Source organism: Apteryx mantelli, chromosome 8 (genome assembly GCF_036417845.1).
Source record: "Apteryx mantelli isolate bAptMan1 chromosome 8, bAptMan1.hap1, whole genome shotgun sequence".
Lineage (NCBI taxonomy): Eukaryota > Metazoa > Chordata > Aves > Apterygiformes > Apterygidae > Apteryx > Apteryx mantelli.
In genome coordinates, this window is record NC_089985.1 from 28,743,583 (window position 1) to 28,763,134 (window position 19,552).

Below are 19,552 nucleotides of genomic sequence, written 5' to 3' on the forward strand. Positions count from 1 at the left end.
CATTACTACAATAGTCAAACACCAGAAGACCTTAGACTGTTTTCTACATTTGCTTCCTACCAAGCTTACTGGCAGTTCAAGCAAACTACTAGCAGCTCTGGAATTTTTCTCCAAACAATTTTAAGTCTACATAATCATGAACTTCTTCCAGTTCCTTTTAATTCATAGCACAGACAAAAGATCACTCCAAGCTCTTGGAAAAGCTTTAAAGCAACTTTCACTCATTTTAGAAGTATCTATTCTAATATACTCAATTTCTGCCAGGCCAGAGCATTGAAGTTAAAGATTAAAAAAAAAAAAAACATGCTTTTTTAATAATTTGTAATGTATTGAAGAAATGTATTCAGACAATCTTTCTTAAAGAGCTCAAGACCAGCGGAGCGGGAGCTTGCCAGCTGCCTTGATGGTCATTACCATCACTGATAGCACCTCACTTTCCCAAAAGAAAGAAGCTTAGAATGTTTAGTCTTTGTGAGAACTGGAGAGTTTTGAAACTTTCAGACAAGAATATATGCCCCAGTGTTGAGAGAACTGTGAAAAAACTGGTTGTTTTAGCTAGAATACAGATAATAAAGACAAGATGTCACATTCCACACACGTTCAAAATTATTAAGTGTAGAAAATGCATATTCACAGGCAAATCTTAAAACCTATGATTCTGGAACACACCAAAAGCATGGATACCAGTTTCACAAGGGAGCTAGGATCTATATGCTTTTCTATGCCTTGTCTTCTCACAGAGGTCTGAAGAGGCACAACAAAAAATTATTAGTCTCCCATAGCAGTGCAAGAGATGACACACCTGGGAGAAGGAAGGGAAGAGAAAATGCCTTGAACCTAAAGGAATTTTCTTAAGAACATTTAAAATTTTAGTTTCTTTTGAAGTTATCTGGAATAAGGCATCATTTGAGAAAGTTAGAGGGACTTGAGATGGCATTATTCAGTGTGTTAGTTCTGATGTCCTATAGTGCCAAGGCCTGTGGCTGCTAGTATGAGTACCATGGTCTCAAGGCCCATGAAGACCATTCATGCATCAAGAGGAAAAGTAATCAACTAGAGTAAACAGCCAATAACCACTGTATATAGTGGTATAGCGTTGTATCGGAAGTAAATATACTTCAAAAAAAAACAGGTGTTTGCATTTTCTCAGGTTATTATTTCAGCACAGCACCACATAGCTACATATTACCTATTGCAGCATTACCACAAATACTGTAACTATCCATCATATGTATTAGAAATTAAGTTAAAATCAATATATTATTAATTATAAGACACAATACGTAAGGATTATGTGTGATTAGCACAAAAAAACATAAACGATATACCACTAAAGAAAACAAGTAACCTGTTGCATACACTAAGACCAGGGAATTGTTCAAACTTCAGTGAGCGCAGAGAGCAAGAACTGATCATCAAGATCCCATTCTTCCAATGAAGAAAGCAGTATTTGACCAGTGAGCAGATGTATTACACACAAACATATGGTATTAAATCACTGAAAGCTTACCATGTCTGCCATATCTGTGTAATACATATATTTTTATTTCTTTAAAGTAGAGTTATAGCATCTTTTCCTCTTTCTTCTGTGTCTGTCCTGTGGTCCTGTAGGACTATATCTTCTACTGTAATATCTAGGAAGAAGGGGAAATGAAAATGAAACAGGGGAGAGGTGAGAGGTAGAACAATATTAAAAGGAGAAATCAGAGAATAAGGGAGGAGAGAATGTGGGACAGAGAGAAGAAAAAAAAAGAACCAATAGTTTGTCTTGATGTTTTTACCAATGTAGCTTAATTTCATTTTGGTCCCTGGAATAAATGAGAAGGGCATTATCTGTGGAGAAGAGGAGGGAGGATAGTATGTTTGCAACTGTTAGGAAGAAGCATTAGCCAGTTTTAGTTCACTAAGAGGAGCAAATATGCTTACCAAGTAAGCCACACTAAGCACAAGAAACTTTCTATTGAGAAAAGGCACACAGTGGAACTACTGGCATAGAGAAGCTCTCAAGGGAGATCTGTGAAAGTACTTGCACAAGTTATTTAAAAATCACCATAACAAAGCAAACAGAGGGCAATTGTTCCATACACCTGTTTTCTGCTCTTCAGTTCACTGATCACACCCTCATGATTCAGTTTCATTAAAAACCTGATGTTCTCCAGGACAGCCTTTCAGTATTAAGGAGACATATCCTGGTAAAACCTCCACACCCAAGTGCACTAAACAGCATTGTATTCATGCATGAGAAAACATATGGTACAAATTTGTACTTTGAGTTTTATCCCTTTGCCATTGCTATTGGAGGCCACCTTACTGCTCCATCCTCAGGAGACAAGAAGTAAATGCAGATTCAGTGATTTCCTGACGGACTTGCCTTGTTATGGTCTTACTAATTCATTTTGTCATGTAAACACTTTCACAGAGGCATCTGATGACCTTCTCTATGGCAAAAGTTCCATTATATGACTTTCCTTAACACATTATTTGTGCTAAGGATGGCTTTCTTGGCATCAATGTTCGCTCCTCTTTGCGGGGAACACTCAAACGTTGATGTCAGTATAAATTCAAATTTTAAAGGCCAAATTCTTTCCTCATTTGTTAACCCATGTGCCACCTTCTCTGCACACTGGACAAAAATCAGTTGCAGTACATTTGAACTATAAGACAACACTAATTAAGGCCACCCCTTAGTAAGGCAAAGCCTAAGTATAAAACCAGAAATCCAGAATCTTTCAGTAAATAATGTGTTTAATGCAACAAACTGTGCAAACTACACCATGGTGACCTTGGACTTAAAAGCCCGAATCTGTTAGCAGGATATTTTTGACTTAGTAAAGAGTTTTGTAAGAGGCTTAAACAGGCATTGAAATGTTGACTTTTCATCCAGTGGAAAACAGGGATTTTGCACCATGACAAGGCTAACACACCTTGGTTTCTCACAGTGGCTGTGCTTACACAGGAAAAAGCTCGGGGAGCTGAGCTTTGGGTAGCATAACGGGTTCTGGCGAGCACTTTGCAGGCAAGGCAGTGAGGAGTGGAGATGCATCCCTGTCTCCCTGTGCTCCTATCCAAGGTACCTTGTGCTTCTTGGCATGAAAAGCCTTGTGTTCACTTGGTACACAGTGATGAAGCCAAGTGTTTCCTTAAGTTTTTGCTAGACAACCAAGCCATTGGATTTCATCCCACTGTGGCCTGGGCAAAAAGGTAAACATGGGAAAACAGCATTAGCCAGTTTCCTACAGTTTAAATTGCTATTGTATTTATAAAAATAAAGGACAGCTTGTGAACAAATTACCATATGGCATACATTCGTTATGAGAGATTGCAACTAGAATGCAGTATTTTATTTAATTCTTATATAAAAAGCTTCTCTCAGAAGGGAAATTGAGAGATACTGTTTCATACAAAATGACTTTTTTTATTTAGATAAATATTGGCAAATGAACGTAATCAAAAGACCTCTCTGTCAGGCATCATTCAATAGATTCGAGAACCGCATCATGTCAAGTGCCATTTTCCTAAGGGATGAGCTTAATGTTCAGCTTCTCTGTTGAGAGAACTTAGTAAACCAAATTTCTAAGAGAATCTGGCATGAGACAGCTGGAACCAGTCAACAGGCTGTGAAAAAGACTCTGTAACCCAAGTGGATACTGGAAAAGTAATTTAAAGTCTCACCAGCATTAAAGTACCAGGAAATATGGAGACAGTAGAAGCAGACATATGTATCTGCAAGCAATGGGAGTGAGTGAAAAGGAAGACAGGTAGCAGGCATTTTTATTTCTGGATATTGCTAGTTCTGAAACAGTTTTTAGTAAGCCTTGATTTGGTCAGACAAAGAACTACAGAACTTTATTACTAACATCTGACATCTACCACACTCAAAATTATACATGAGAGAGAATTTTAAATGAAGTATAAAAAGGCAGAAACAGTCTGTGACCATTTTAAGAGTAAAATCCTAGTCAAGAATCAGAGTCAATCTCTTAGGAGCTGAGCTCTTTTCAGAACATATTTCAATTTGGATCTGCAACAGAACATTCAGAAGGACTGGAAGACTTAGAGATTACATGTTGGAAAGTAAAATTAGACTAGTCTGAAGGGTGAACGGTATCCTGACACCAAGGACACAAGAAAGAATCCAAAATAATGCAAAGATAGAGACAGAATTTGAAGTTCAAACTTCGAGTCTGTAAAACAAAACAAAAAGGGAAAAATATCACTAAACAAGCCCCAGCATTTGGGGAAAGATGCAAGAACTTCAAAGGATTCTATCAGTTCACAAGAATTTGGGAATATCAACAGAGTTTTCAAAGCATAAACAAAAAGAATAACAACAGTACCAGTAACTCTAAGGAATTTTTCAGAGAAGCGGTAAATAATATTACACCAGAAGACAAATGGACTATATCAGAAAGGAAGTGCAACATTTAAGTTTGAAAGGCATACATTCTTGGCTTCACATTATAGTGGACTCAAGTGCCAAAGCCAAATGAATATTCCAAAGTACCAGAAAGTTTTCATATCCTGCCTGAGCTCTGCACTTTTCTACCCCATCTCTTTATGTGGAATTTATAAAATTGTTCCTGAACAGTAAGAACAAATAACTGATTTGTCAAAAAAAAAAAAAAAGAAAAAGAAAAAGAAAAAAACACAACCAAACAAACAAAAATAAAACAAAAAAAAGTTATCTCTGAAGGATGTTGTTTAATATGACAGATTAAATAAGGATTGATCATTATTTTTATAGGAATCCTTTGTCTTTTGAAACTGAGCAGTGCCATGGTTAAAAGCACCTATGCAAGCATAAGGACATCACATCTCTCTTATCACAAGATTATAAACCACTTAGGACTAAGTGTACAAACCCCACAACAAGTGTTAACACAGGAGAAATGACATCCCCAAAGTCAGAAAAGAGCAAAGCTGTGGGTAGCCTGAGCACACCCTTCTGTCCTGTCTCAGCACCCACCTGGCTAAGGCTAAGGATGATACCCTCTAAATAGAGCAGCATGTCCACAACACCATAATCCAGTCCTTCATACTTACTCTCATTTTCTTTTCCATGTTTTGGCCTGTATAGTATTTGATTTAGGAATCATCATCCTGGCACTTTAAAGATTTTAGAGACAGGAAAGCAGAAGACTTTTTAGAACTACTTTTTGAAAAGCACCTAAGAAAAGGGCCAGAAACGATGTCAAGCAAAACTGCCATGTGAAAGTATCTTCTTGTATAGATAAAATTATAGGCCTAGCCAAGTAGGACCACCTGTTGTGGTGGCACAGGAAAGTGTGACTTCTCCCTCTCCTTTTGTCCATGCTCTACCACAACTAGATTTGTTTATGTGATTCAGAAGAAAAGAAAAAAGAAAAAACACACAGCCCATCATGAGTCACATGATAATTTTCATTATGCTGAGAGAAAAGTATATCATAAGATACTACAACTAAGTACTTGCCAGATCTGACAGCAGGCCATGGTACAACGGCATGCATTTAAGCAGTTTTTAGTAAAGTATGTCTTGAGACACATACGTGTTATTCCAATTTATCTCTAACAGAATTAGTTTTATTATAGTTGAATTATCTATGTTAACATGCTAAAGCACATAGCATTACAAACTGCAAGAACTACAGAGCATTGTCCTAAAACAAACAATGGCATCAGCTAAAGTTCTGCTTAACAGAAAACTAAAAAACTTAAAAAAAAAAATGCGTTGTTTAAGATGACAGCTCTGTTTAAACACTGTGTCAAGTTTCCAAACCCTCCTTCATTCAATTTGTTGACACAGTGTCGAGTAAAATATTCTGTATCATTAACCAGGCCTAAATATTTTTTTCTATTTTATTTTACATAAACATGTGGTTGGTTGATTTAATTCAAAACTTTTCAGTCATCCTAAAAAATGAAATGATGTGCTTAAGGCTCACTTAAGGACAATTCCATGAGGAGGGATTTTCCTGTTATACACAGTAGACCTGTGGATCAGATGGAAAGTATGACCAACAGCTTGCTTTAATGTTCAGCTCTAGAGCCTTTCAGGACTTTGGAAAAAGAGGCCAATTTTCTCTTTTCAAATATCTGAGGAACAAAGCACATTTCCAGCTGTTACCAGCATCATTTGGGCAGACTTCTGCTTCTTTCCACATGAGGAGTTTTACCACTGAACCAAAACGAACAAGACGAACTGATGGCACCCACAAGAGCAGCATTTCATGATCCTATCTTTCTTCATGGGTAACAAGCTCCCACCTTCTCCCCACAGTTATCCATAGGGCTCTGTCTTCATAAAGCCTTGTGTCTTCCTGGCATAAAACTGGGCTTTAAGCACTATGTCATAATTTCAAAATTTAACAGATGTAGTCATTAGTTTGTTCATCTGTTCAGCTATGAATTTCTTCCTGCAGGGCTTGTAAATGCAGATGGGCAAGACAATTACACTCTTTTTTTTTATTATTTTTTACAATCTCCTGGAGGGTGTGTGTGTGGGGGGGAATAAATAAATAAAAGAAAGAAAACAGATGTGGTAAAATTATTGCCATCTAAGCCAAATAAATCCAAGAAAACAATCAACTTACGATAATCTTGCAATGTAGGATTTTTGAAAGGAAAATACTGTAAGCCATTACTGAATGAAAATATAACAAAATATATAGTACTGGATGAAAACTATAACAAAATATATAGCAAGTAAAATAAATTAATCAAAAGATATGAACTCTAGTAAACATATGAGCTAAAGTAAATTTTTTCTATGCATTTTCCTCACGTCTTCAAACAAAATCCTTTCAATTTCATAAACAAAGTTCTGACATTGAGGAAAGAAAAGTAATTATTAGCATGACAAGCCCATTAATAAAGATATCTCAGTTAATCCACTTTAGAATTCCCCCACTTTCTCAGTCTTCCGATCATTCCCATCCCCCTCCAAAAAAAAAAAAAAAAACAACACTAGAGACTAGAAGAAAAAACCTTAAAATGTGTTAATAAAACCGGCTAAATCCCTGAAACAATGGACTGAGTCTAATAATTTTAGAAACTTTAATAAAAGAAATATTAAAAATCATTAATACTGCTTCTACCCTTATTATGAACATAAACTATCTTCAGTAACAACATGAAGTAGATTTCAGGAATGTGCTCGGTAATACATCTTTCAGTGTAACACTACTAAAACTTACATAGCCTGTCATACAAGCAAAAGCGTCTGATACACAGTGTCCGTTCTGGTAATCATGATTATATAACAAGCACAAAGAGCCCTGGATATATGTAAAGGGAAAGGAGAAGACCAGCTTAGTTTTAAAGGTCTCCTCCATGGTGAAAATAGTACAGAAGTAACAATCACTTAGAGTAGGAAGGGAAGGAAACCAGGAACTTAGGCTTTTTGCAGAGTACTTGTATCATTTCTGGAAGCATTTGACTAAGGCCAGAGACTAAATGCTGGCTTACGTTACGTCAGTATGGCCTGCATGATCCTTAATGGATCAGATATGAACTAGATTGGTATTTACCAGTAGCTTTATAGACATGTGTTTCTCTGCTTTAGGAAATTCTCATATTTGCCCTTACTGATACCCTCTTTTGAAAGACTACATGGAGATTCAAAAACGGGTTTCAGTCATACAAATCCAAAGTTGCAATCCTGAAAAACCCTCCACAAGCAGGTCATTATTCCAAGGACTCCCAGCAGTATCTCAGCTTTGACAGAATGATCTATCTGGCATCCAGTTAACTTGATTTAGCTAAAACTAAAGCTAATCAAGATTCAAAGCTCAGGCATTTTTTCACCCATGTCCCTCGTTGATCTGCTATGTCTATATTGAGCATGCTGTAAAACTGCAAACAGTATCAAACACCATGCAAAATTCAGCAGCTACTACAACTTTCCTGATACAACTTGAGAGGAGCATCTTCCTCACTTGATCCATCTTGCACTATATAACAACCTCCAAATTACAGCCTTCACCTGAGATGAGGGAAACCCAGCTTCAACCCTTTCTCTGCCTCAGCAGATTCAAGTCTTCTTTTTCCTGGTGTTAGGGTGCTCTTCTGGAAACTGGAAGAATAAAGTTTGAAGCCACTCAAACAAAGCACAGAATTAATGCTAGATCCTCCATACCTTGAAAGCTCCCAACAGTTTAGCAATTACAGTCCAAAATCCTAAATATTACCTAGCTTGAAGGCAGCTCCATCTTTTCTTCCACTGCATTTTAGAAGAGTAATTCTGCTCTGAATAATGTTCTGGATAAAGTGGGAGTACCAACCTTCCAAAGAGTGCTCTGTTCTGTGGATGCTGAGCAGAGGAAAAGTCCCTTTTCTCTTGTTCCTGCCATGGAAAACATCTGTGCTTAAGAGAGAGATGGAGTTGAACATGCACTCAAGCCCCAGCTAACGAGTTTTCCCTCAAGGTTCTTCAGGATCACAGTGGGGAGGGCCGGGCACGTCAACACAACACTTGCTGCTCCAGTCCTCTTTTGGAGACCAGCACCTCAGACTTAAATATTGCCCCCTTTAAATTTGGGATTCCTAATTGCCTTTTTTCATCAGACCCCCTTGGACCAGTCCTTTGTAGAGCTGCATAATGTCGTGGAAAGGGGTAGAGAATTCAACATACAGAGAAATTCAGAAGGGTGTTGTGCCCATTCCAGAAGACTGACTGTCACCATTCACAGGTTCATGGACTTTTTTTTTTTTTTTTAAAGACAAAACACAAAAGGTGTAGAAAAGTTAAAATAAGTATGAAAATAACAATATAGCTGTCCTGCATACTGCATACTTTTGTGCTCCATCAGAAGAAAGCTTCTGAAGAAGTAATGTTTTTTCAGGACTATTCATAAACAGATTCATCCAAAAATACAATAAAAATTAAAATTAAAAAGCAGTGCAGTCAGGTAGCAAACATTTAAGCAGTGCTACAGGATCCAGGACTGCCAACAGCAATTAAATTAACTTCAAATCCTTAACTAGCATCTTTGGGAATTTTGTACACTTAAGCTAGCAGGAGTATCCACATTCTTCAATACTTTCTGACGTTAATACAGTTATAGGCCCAAAGTTCTGGATATTACTGATAGATGATTTGAAAGCCAAAAAGCACAGTTACAGGAAGCTGCCATTCCAGTACACAGTGCAGACAGACCAAACAAACCTGTCACAACTTTAATGGCAAACCAGTGGCATCTGATCAGAGGTAGCTAGAAATTTATCAGTGAAGAGACAGAAAATATTGATTCATCAAGAAAAGCAGGAAAGCAATACTTTCAATGAAATACTTAGCAGGGAGAATTTTTCAGATCCAAACTGAAACTTATGTTCAAAATAGAGGATGTGGAAGAGATTTTCCAAGGTACATTGATGGTCAATGTTTGAATCCTCAATCAACACCAGAGACAGCAGGGACTTGAACTCCATTATTACCAGTAAGTTGCACAGCTACAAAAAGTATGTATCACTTAGTCTCCTTCACTGGAACGTTTCCATTTTGAATAATAAACACCCTTTCAAGCATCAGCTTTAACAGTTTCCCTCACATCCTACATGAATACCTCAAAAATTACCACTTGAAATCATGATCCCACATAGGTCAAAAAAGCCAGTAATATATGCTCAAACACAACTTCTAACGCAAATTATTTGTATATGGGCTTAATTTTAAGTGAGGAATTACATGAAGAAATTACATAAAGCTAGAGGCAATGATTCAAAAGGAATCAAAGTTCCAGTAAGGCAGCAGCCTGGTGTTTTCACCTGCAGCATTTTAAGTTCCTTTTCTGATAGGAAACAGCAAAATGGAAAACAACATCATTTAGAAATAAAAATAAAATAAAGATCAAAGTGTAGGGAAGAATAAAAAAAAATTATCATATTGTCCTGTGTCTTTAAATTCATTTATAATACTTTAATGCCTTGCAACACTATGGGCAATGATTTTACCATAGTAGTAACAGATGTAAAGTATCACATTCTCCCAAGGGCTTTCCTAATTATAGCCGAGTAATATGATGGTGAATATTGTACACAATTAAATGATGATTTCGGCAAATTGAAATCACTGCACAGTTAAAACAATCATCTGAGGATGAAGTTAAAACATAAGCAATAAAAGTATTTCAGACACAGGATAATAGTATATCAGGCTGAAACAGTGAAAATGATCCATTTTACAGAAGATATAAATGGTTTGTCCTTCTCTTGCTATCAATAAAAGTACCAGTGTGACTTCTATATTGAATAGATATAATGTATTTTATCTACACAGATTATTTTCCTATAATAGATTGTTGCACACAAAGTTGGTCATTTTCCTGGTATACAAGCAGTTTAATTCTGATAAAGGGAAGTACAAGTCTTGGAGCTTTCTTATATATAAAAACCTTTATGCTATGTTATATACACATGCATGCATGCATATATGTATATACACATATACTCCTAGCAGAAAAATAACCTTAGACTCCTTTACTACTTCACTTATGCTGTTACATTTTCCACATTGCATTATTCTTCATTGTTGTTTAATACATGATCCCCAAAAAACAAGCATTTCTTTGACAGAGCATATCAAAATCTATAAATAGTTAAATAGATAAGATCAGTTTATTGTTAACATTTGTGATTAGTGCACATTAGAGGTTAAGATTTTTTTCTCCTAAAAGATAGGAACCAACTCGGAGTTCTTCGTCATAACTGTACCAGTAGAGCAACTGAGCAACAGAGACTCTCCAGCTACTGTTTTTCAGTGTTTGTTTTCAGTGTTGAATGAAGAAGGTATTTTTAAATCCTGTCTGGAAGTTAGGACCAAGCAAGCAGCACTCCATGGACCAGGACCTGTGTGCAGCTATTCAATCCGCACTCCAGACCACCCAGTTTCACAACAATTTCTCACGTGACGCTTTTTCACTTTCTCCCACAAGTCAGCTCTACAACAGGAACTTCACACACCAGCCCCTGCTGCAGTTCCAGAAATATTCAGAACAGATCCAGCACAGAGAAAGACTATCTACTTCCTAGCTGCTGAATGCCTTTTCAATTTCTTGCTGTTGGGATTTCATATTAAGGGTTTTTTTAAGAAAGCATGTTCCTCTATCACACATACAGCTAACAAAAGTCTACATTAAAGGCATTAATGTTGCAAAATTAACCACTCAGAAGTTAGGAAATGCCTGAATTAGTGTTCTCTATGCAGCCATAGCTTACATTGTATGTATATATGCACTACAAAAAAATTAAAAACAAAACAAACAACAAAAAACACACTTTAGCTATTTTTCCCACCGGCTGTGAGCCAAACAACATATCATTCCCCAGACTCATCTTCACAGACAGCTGAACTGCTTCAGTTGAAGTTTTCCCAAAAAGATTCACTTCAGGAAGCCATCCAACACGACTTTTTCTAGCAAAAGGTTAATGTTTCACAAACTCCAACAGATGTAACTGTTTGTGCTTCAAATTCTTAGAGTCTCACAGATGGTCCCATAGAAGAGGATGCCACCTCTTTACAAATATGTATGCAGACAGTGAACATCCATGGTGAGGACGGATACAGAATTTACCAGCAGAGAAGGGTCCAGCCATTACCACCTCACCTGCCCTCCTCTTCCATACAGGCACCAGGAAAGAGATGGAGTAGGAGAATATAAACATTACATTTTGGGTCACATCTATGGCAACTACTCGCACATAGCCATTTCAGGACTAACTGAGATCACCTTGTATGAACCTGATCCATCCAGCTGCTCATGATTCCTGCTCAAATTACTATTCCCTTATCTGACTGTTTTGAGATTTGCCTCAGATACTCTCCATTCCCATTCAATTGCCTTGACTTATCTCTAGCAGCATCCTATTTTCTATCTGGTCTCAAGGTAAAATACACTTACCTGCCAAACAAGCCTCACTAGCACTATTTTATAATCTGTATTCTGCTTGCTCTTTCCTTCCAGACTGGGCATTCAACATTATACTATTGTTTCATATTCATAGAAAACTAAAAACCAGGAGCAGGCAAGTTTCTTTAGCTATTTGAGCTATGAACATGATCTAAATTTCTGCCCCATGTAACACAGTCTAACAAAAGATCTGTATCAGATTACATGAAAAAGATTTGCAAGCAAATCTTATTTCTCTTGCAATTATTAAATCTGCTACTAAGTTATAGGATTGTAATATCATTTATATGATATTGCTTAGATGTGTGATTACATAGAACGTTTTCCAGTATTTTATATAGAATATGGCACCAAACTGGACAATTTCAGTGTATATATCTTTCATGTTCATTCCAACCACATGAGTTTATTATGAGCCAATTACAATTTCTTGAACACAAGGCTATCTATTGAATGCCGTTACGACATACACACTTGCCTTACAGAGCTCCACACTGCATCTTGCACTGTTTCTTGTACTCCTGCTAAATTATTTAAAGCTAGATTGGCTATCGTTCCATTACACACTGCATTATGAAGTGTTGGCATATCCATAAACTAGAGCTGATTTTTTTTTCATTAAAAGATTTATTTCTATCACCTGTGACATCAGAACCAAATCCAGGACTGAATCTTTTTGCAGATTTAATCACGGTCCATTTGTTTTAATTGCAAATTTAAAAGCATATTAATACCTATCTACATACTTATCTTTATTGTACCAGCTGAGATGAAGTAATTAAATGATTGCTTCATATGTTTATAAGAATTCTCCTCCTCTCATTATGACCTTTCTTTCTTGCCTTCAACAAATTATTGCAAAGCAGATAAAACAGTGTAAGTAAGTCATTGCTCTAGAAAGCCGAGCTGTGGCTGAGGTGTATGCATGCTGCTGGCAGCAGTCAGACAGCTAATGACTTCTGGATAAGAGATCCTCTTCTATCCATACAGGATATACATTTTATCATTTGGATTTGCAAAAGGATTTCATAAGATACAAGGATTCCTAATAAGCCATAAAAGTACATATTGGAAAGAGTTTTGCAAGAAAGACAGAAAATTGTGTGCTTTAGCTTAGAAAACATATGAGAAGGCACAGCAAAAAAATATGAGGATGGGAGCCATTAAATAAAGCAAGCAGCATATATTGTTTCTTATCACATACTTGGGGACCAAGTTAGCACATGGTCATGGGAAAGCTATGAACCATACAAATCAACAAGCTCACTCTTTTGAAAAATGGATAATTTTACGCAGGTATGAATAGAAAGACTCAGAATTTTTAAAAACTGCTGTTACAGAAACTGTCCTCTCCTTCCCAAGGGAAAAAAAAAATACCTTCAAAGCACAAGAAAAATATAACATCGGAACTCAGTATCGCTCTATTCACCAAACGTATTGTGTATCATAAAACCGCTACAGATGGTGGTGACAAGGAGGCCAGCTTGCTTTCACAGAAGTTACACGTCAAAGAACTTATGGTCTTTGGAGCCATAAAACACAGCCCTGCCATTCTCTGAGGTACTCTGCATTTCAGCTATAAAAGTTCATAGGGTTTTTTTGTGGCTGAGCTTGAATCATATTAAAGAAAAATTAAAACCATGTGAGCCTTTTCGACTATTTTTACTGCAATACCATTATACATCTGTAGATGGACATAAGTGGTTCTACTGAGACACAACTTGGGGCAGATCCCTCCGTTTTTTCACCAAGAGTAATCCCTGTAATCTTAGGTGATCATCATTTTAAAAAGTTCTGTACGGCTTCAGTTCCCAAACAAATTCCTGAACACTCAAGATAATCAAAAATCTTGTTTCTTTGCACATTAAAAAAAAAAAAAAAGGAACGCCATCAAAATAGAACACAGCACTAGACTTTCCACACCAAATAAGTGGAAAAATAAAATAAACTATTTCAGCCATCATTGACTTTCAAAGTATAACAAGAATTTGGACTTCACATAAGTGTTTATTACATCTTTAAGGTTATTTCAGAGAACTTTTTCTATTAAAATATAATACAAATAGATGAGAACTAGACCTTGCTAAAATAAAACAGTTCTAAGGAATTCTCACCGGCTCCTTCTATACTGGGCATGCCTCATCCTTCATCCACAGAGAATACCATAATTCCACCAGAAACAAAGTTACAGGCAGTTGGGCAACATCCTGCACTTGGAATCTCACCCTGTATGGCTATTTAAAGTAGTCATAAATGAAATTTTTTCAGCTTCTAGTGAACACAGCAACTTATTATGTACCATTTCATTTTGACTGAACAGCAGTTTTTGCCCATTAATAATATTTCAAAAGTAACCAGACTTTCAATCAAAATATTCATTTTTATACCTTTTCAAATTCACTTATTTCGAGTTGCCTAAAAATCCTCATTCTGTCTTGCGTTTCCTAACCATTCCACAATCCCAGCTTTTACCTTCTGCTTAGAATGCTATAACACTTTTCTTAGATGAATAGAAGTTTGTTACGTTTATCATGCAATGGATTTTGTGTAAATTGGAAAGATATGCAGTCCTGAGAATGAAGCTGGCTGGAAGCTATGGAGGTTGGCATAATAAAAAATACTTGCCTTTACAGTGAAGAAGGCATCTGTGTTTCTTTGTTGGGTAAAAGACAATAAAGCCTTCTGATGGGCTAATTTATAGCGCTGGAATGTTTTTAATGAACCAAGTGACTATTTTTATGTTTTGCCATGATGGCTCCAGAAGACACTTATCGGGTCAGTCCTTTAATACATCAGGGATTTTAATAAATATTTGTCAAGTCTTTCTGGTTATAGGGAATTTTGAAATATAAAAGTGATGTAAATATAAATATAAATAAATGGAGTTCTCTCCACACAAATTACTCTAAACATACTTTGAGATATAAGGAACTGCATAAGTAAAAAAGGTGGTTTAAGTTACAAAAGAGCATGTTTAAGAAGCCATTCTATAAGTTTTCCCCACCAAAATATCTTCGACATACAGTAGTCATATTGTTTTGACAGGCCAGTATGGTTAGGAGCCGTGCTCACAATTCATTATTCTTCTCTACTTCAGCAATACTCTGACTGTAATAACTGTAGATGAGTTGATAACTGTAATCAGTGTTTAACACCTCAAAAGTAATCAACATTCATTTGGCTTCAGTTAATTTTTCTCAAGTATTTTGATAAGTTATTTCCAGAACCACCAAAAAAGTGATTGTATTGTAGGATAATTAAATAGCTGCTTTCCAATCATCTCTTTAAGTTCATGATTAAAAACAGACATCCAATGCATTATGAACACCTTTTAGATATAACTTCGCTGTCATGCAAAGCATAGAGACATGAAAATTCTTCACCCACTACCGATTTTCTTTCAAATGGACTATGCCCTGGTCAGCATTTGTGACAACTTGGTCCTACTCCTGGCACATCCTAGGACTGGGGGATAGGCAGATTTCAGGGGCAGAACTTAAAACTGGAAAGCTCATTTTTCACTGAACACCAAGAAACAGCCAGAAAAGTGCAGAGCCTGTGCACTCCTTAGAAACATTTCTTCCTGCAATCCCCACATAACCCATATTGTCTTGGTAAACAGTTTGCTAAATAGTGACATATATTGCTTCACACATGTTGCCTCACACACACAAAGTTACTAGCTGACAGTGAGCAGGTTTTGCATAAATCTGTATATCTGTATACAGCACTCGGGCGCACAGGATGGCAACTGTGAATGGCTGTACCAAGTATACAGAGTATTACGTACTGCAGTAATATCCTGTCCTCTGGCACGTGCATTTGACTGATAGCCATTCTCAGTTTGTTTATGCTATTGGACTTCAGTATTTGGGCGTCACTCATTGTATTAAAAGACAGCATACATCAATTTTGATGCTAATGGTTAGTGTGCAAAACAATGGAGGAAGTGCGTTGTTTGTAGTCCCACAGATAAGCAGTAGAGATGGACTGTTGACAGTGAAGTGTGTTATAAACACATACCAAAAAGTCCTACCAGTGTAGCATCTCATTATTTCCATCATAATTCCCCACACATAAAACATGAAGCAATCAGAAAGGGAAAAAGGCACAAAAACTGAAGAAAAGATGAAAATTAAAAACTGCAAGAAAGCTTGGCAGTACAAGAGTGCCAATTAAAGCTTTTGGGGTAGCCTGTCATCTCTCTCTTCTTTTTTTTTTTTAAATAGTTTCTTATGTAGAAGATTATGACTACAGATTAAGCTAAACTTCCATGCGAGTAAAAATAACTGATTCATTCTCAATGTGGGCACTGCTACATGAATTTGAAGGGGCACCATTATTACACTGGGATTTACAGAACTCTGAAGTGGGGTCTCTTCAGAAATAGCTCCATATTTATACCAAACAAAATAAAAACCCAAGTTTCTTCCATATTGTCTAATACAAGATAACATCAGAAATACCACGGGGAAAAAAAAAAAAAAAATCCAGCCCTGCTTTGATACTCTTCCAATCCACAAAATAGAAATACCGTTTACCACAAAAATGCTGATGCTCCTTACATTCTACTTAGGCCCTTTACTGCAGTTTCCTCCTCTCTCCCAGACTACTGCAGGCGACCTGAACCACGTGACATTGCGTTACTGATTTACACCCAAGGGCCCTTTACTCCTTGACTTTCTGAACCTCGTAAAAATGCCACAATCACTTTTTGACAAACATACTGAAACTACAAATATTTCTGTTATGTTACAATGAGGTCTCTGCTTAGCCGAGATAAAACAAACTTTAATCTCTCTCCACACCTGCACCACTAGACACTGTTGTCCTGTGCTCCACTCGCTTCATAATGCCATACGCTTTTTAACTCACTTCACAGAAAATGCTTTCATTTTAATGAATGCTTTGTATTGTAAATGCATAGTCTCTACTGTTTTATTTATGTTGTATTATGTCATATTGTATTTTTGCTCTGTTATTGCTGCAAACTCACCTTCTTTCTTCAATTATTATTACTTTCATAAGCTCCAAAACCCATTCAGGATCAGAATTCCTGGGGAGCTTCTTGTTACTCATGTCCTTTCCAGTCGGGATTCCAGCTCCCAAACTTGTTATCTTATACTTACCACTATCAACTTCACATATGCTTTCTCAGTCAAATCATCCATGCTCCAGCTTCTCCAAAAACATCTGTTGCTTTTCATCAGCAAAACCGGGAAGGTCCAGAGGGGAAATGGCGGCTGCTGCAAACAAAATGGCAGACCAACTCCCACAGTCACTTTATTACAGTAGCACAGGGCCAGAAATACAAGCACTTCCCCCAAACAAGGAGTTCCCCACAAACTTATTTGAGAGATTTGCTTGCTCTGACTGCACAGAGTCAAAAAGGCCTGAGGTAAGTGGAAAAATTTATAATTAGTTATTGCTCTCAGGTGGCCTCAATCTTCCTTCAGAAAAAGGCTCCTAAGAAGCACAGCTTATCGGAGCTGGCCTCTGGGTACAATATTCTCACAGAACAGTCTTTCATGTTAAACGTTTTATTACTAGGAAAAAAAAAAAAAACAGTCTACTACAGGACTACTACAGGTGTTTTCTTCCAGCCTTTTTCACCATGATAGGAATCCATATTCAGCTCACTATCCCTCCTGGAGAGCCTCCTTTCTTGCAGCAGCCAGAGTATAGGTGAGAGATTTCACCCGCCTGGGGAACTGGGTAGTGGATCTTCTAATACTGGGGCCTTGCAGGACTTGGACCTACGCCCCCAAGGCAGGTGGGTGAAGCTCCTCGTCCTCACGCCACCACCGGCCGATCCCAGCACCCAGAAGGGCCATGTCCAACCGCAGCAGCGTCCCCCAGAAGAAGGTGGGGGCTGCTGACACGTGCGGTTTATCTGGGGCCTGGGGAGGGATCTGCAGTGTAAAAAAGCGGGTGCAAGTTGCCAGATGGTGTTGCCTCCTGGCACAGGCACCAGCCCGAAGGGCGGCTCTTCTGGCTGGGTCTGCCGGACCCCTCTGTGACAGAGAGAGCTTTTTAACCTGCTTTATAGGTTTTTTGTTTTGTTTTGTTTTTCCTATTCTGCAGCCAAGTTTTCTCCTTGTTTGGAGATATGGATTAGGATATGGAGATACAGACTAAGCTCGTTCATTCAGGCCTTTGTACTGGACTCTGTCAAAAGCCATTTTGAAATCCAAGAAGGCTCCTTCTGCAACTTGCCCCATTACACACGCGGCCTGAAAATAAGTTTACCAGGCACCATCAGACTCAGGATTTTACCTTTTATGAAGTTATGCTGGCTTGGCTTTGTCATCCAGTGTTTTTCCAGATGTTGTGTGTTCTCACTTCTTATTAAGATATCTGGGATGCAAGCCTAGGATTGAAATCAGACTCAGACATATGCTTACAACAGGCAAACACCAGTCTCGATTTTATTTTATTAACATCTCCCAAGCCTTTTCTAAGGGAAAAAATAAAAATGCATCCAAAGAATAACTTCGAACATCATCAGTTATTCCTATTAATCTCTTTGAAATGACTTCTTTTTTTAGATTTCACAGTTTAGCATTTACACTGTGAAATGACTGTAATTTTGTATTTCTATGGAAAACATATGTGGTACAGATATGTACGCACCAGCTTGAATCCCCTGTTACAAACTCCACAACTCTGAAATTACAGTGGCATTTCTAATTTTTATAGCTGAGAAAATGAAATAAACTAAGCAAAATGTTGCAGTAGATATGACAGTAAAACACTAATTACTACACTGACAGGAGCCACTGGCACTTTCAGCACAGTTCAGGTACCTTTATACATCTCAGGAGCACAGTATATAGTCTCTGGAGAACAAAAACAAACAAAAAGAAAAACAGTTATAACTTACACTCATGTATAATAACCCTAGGAAGAAGGCTTTGACTCAGAAGGCTATTTTTCTGTAAGTTAACATCCTAAAATTCAGTCCATTCTCATAAACTAGTGACTTCTTAGCACTAGCAGGACTATTTATAGCACAAACTACTAGCTAAATACCAGTGCATAGTTTATTGACGCAGTAGCTGATATTGCATCATTGGTATGTCAGCAATACAATATGTGTTTTGTTTTGTTGTTTTGTTTTTTTGTCCTTTAACAAAATATCATCCTTTCAAATTATTTACAGTGAGTAAGATAATTCTTAATAAAGAAAAGGTATGCAAGTTGGAAGAATTATCCCTGCTCATTAGATCAAGAAGTATAGTTCCTGCTTGATGACCTGCAATGTTTTAAACAGGAAAGTAACTGGTTTTTATGTATGAATCATGCTAACTTTCACTTGACAAATACCTGTCTTTATTTGAAAACAGAAATATTGCAAAGATTACAAAAGTTCAGGTGAGAAACCTGTTTATCCCTTATATATTTGCAAATCATCTAGTGCATTCATTTCAGATCCCCACAGAAATAAACTATTTCCCAACAAGACATTCACATGAGCAGTAATACTTCAGCTAAATTTGGTGAAACAAGAACATTTATATGGAACTGAAATGAAGCAGTGACTGATGTTTTGTGGGATTCACTCATATCAAGTTGCAAGTTATTTGCTAGAAGGAAGTAATTTAAAATAAAACAGTATTTTTTCAAACACAGAATGATTTATTATAGCTCTGTCAAATATTCTTCTA

The 19,552-nt window shown here is 37.1% G+C and overlaps 1 protein-coding gene across 2 annotated transcripts in view; it reads right to left on the reverse strand.

Moving 5' to 3' along the window:
• The window catches only part of PTGFR (prostaglandin F receptor), a 115,067-nt gene that overhangs the window by 63,680 nt on the left and 31,835 nt on the right, over positions 1 to 19,552 (reverse strand). The window contains exon 1 of one of the 2 annotated variants that reach the window (XR_010884900.1): positions 17,015 to 17,030. The exons of the other annotated variant lie outside the window; for it this stretch is intronic. The gene's annotated coding sequence lies outside the window, so the exon portion shown is untranslated. Of the gene's footprint in view, positions 1 to 17,014; positions 17,031 to 19,552 lie in introns of those variants that run through there. 2 annotated transcript variants of the gene reach the window in all.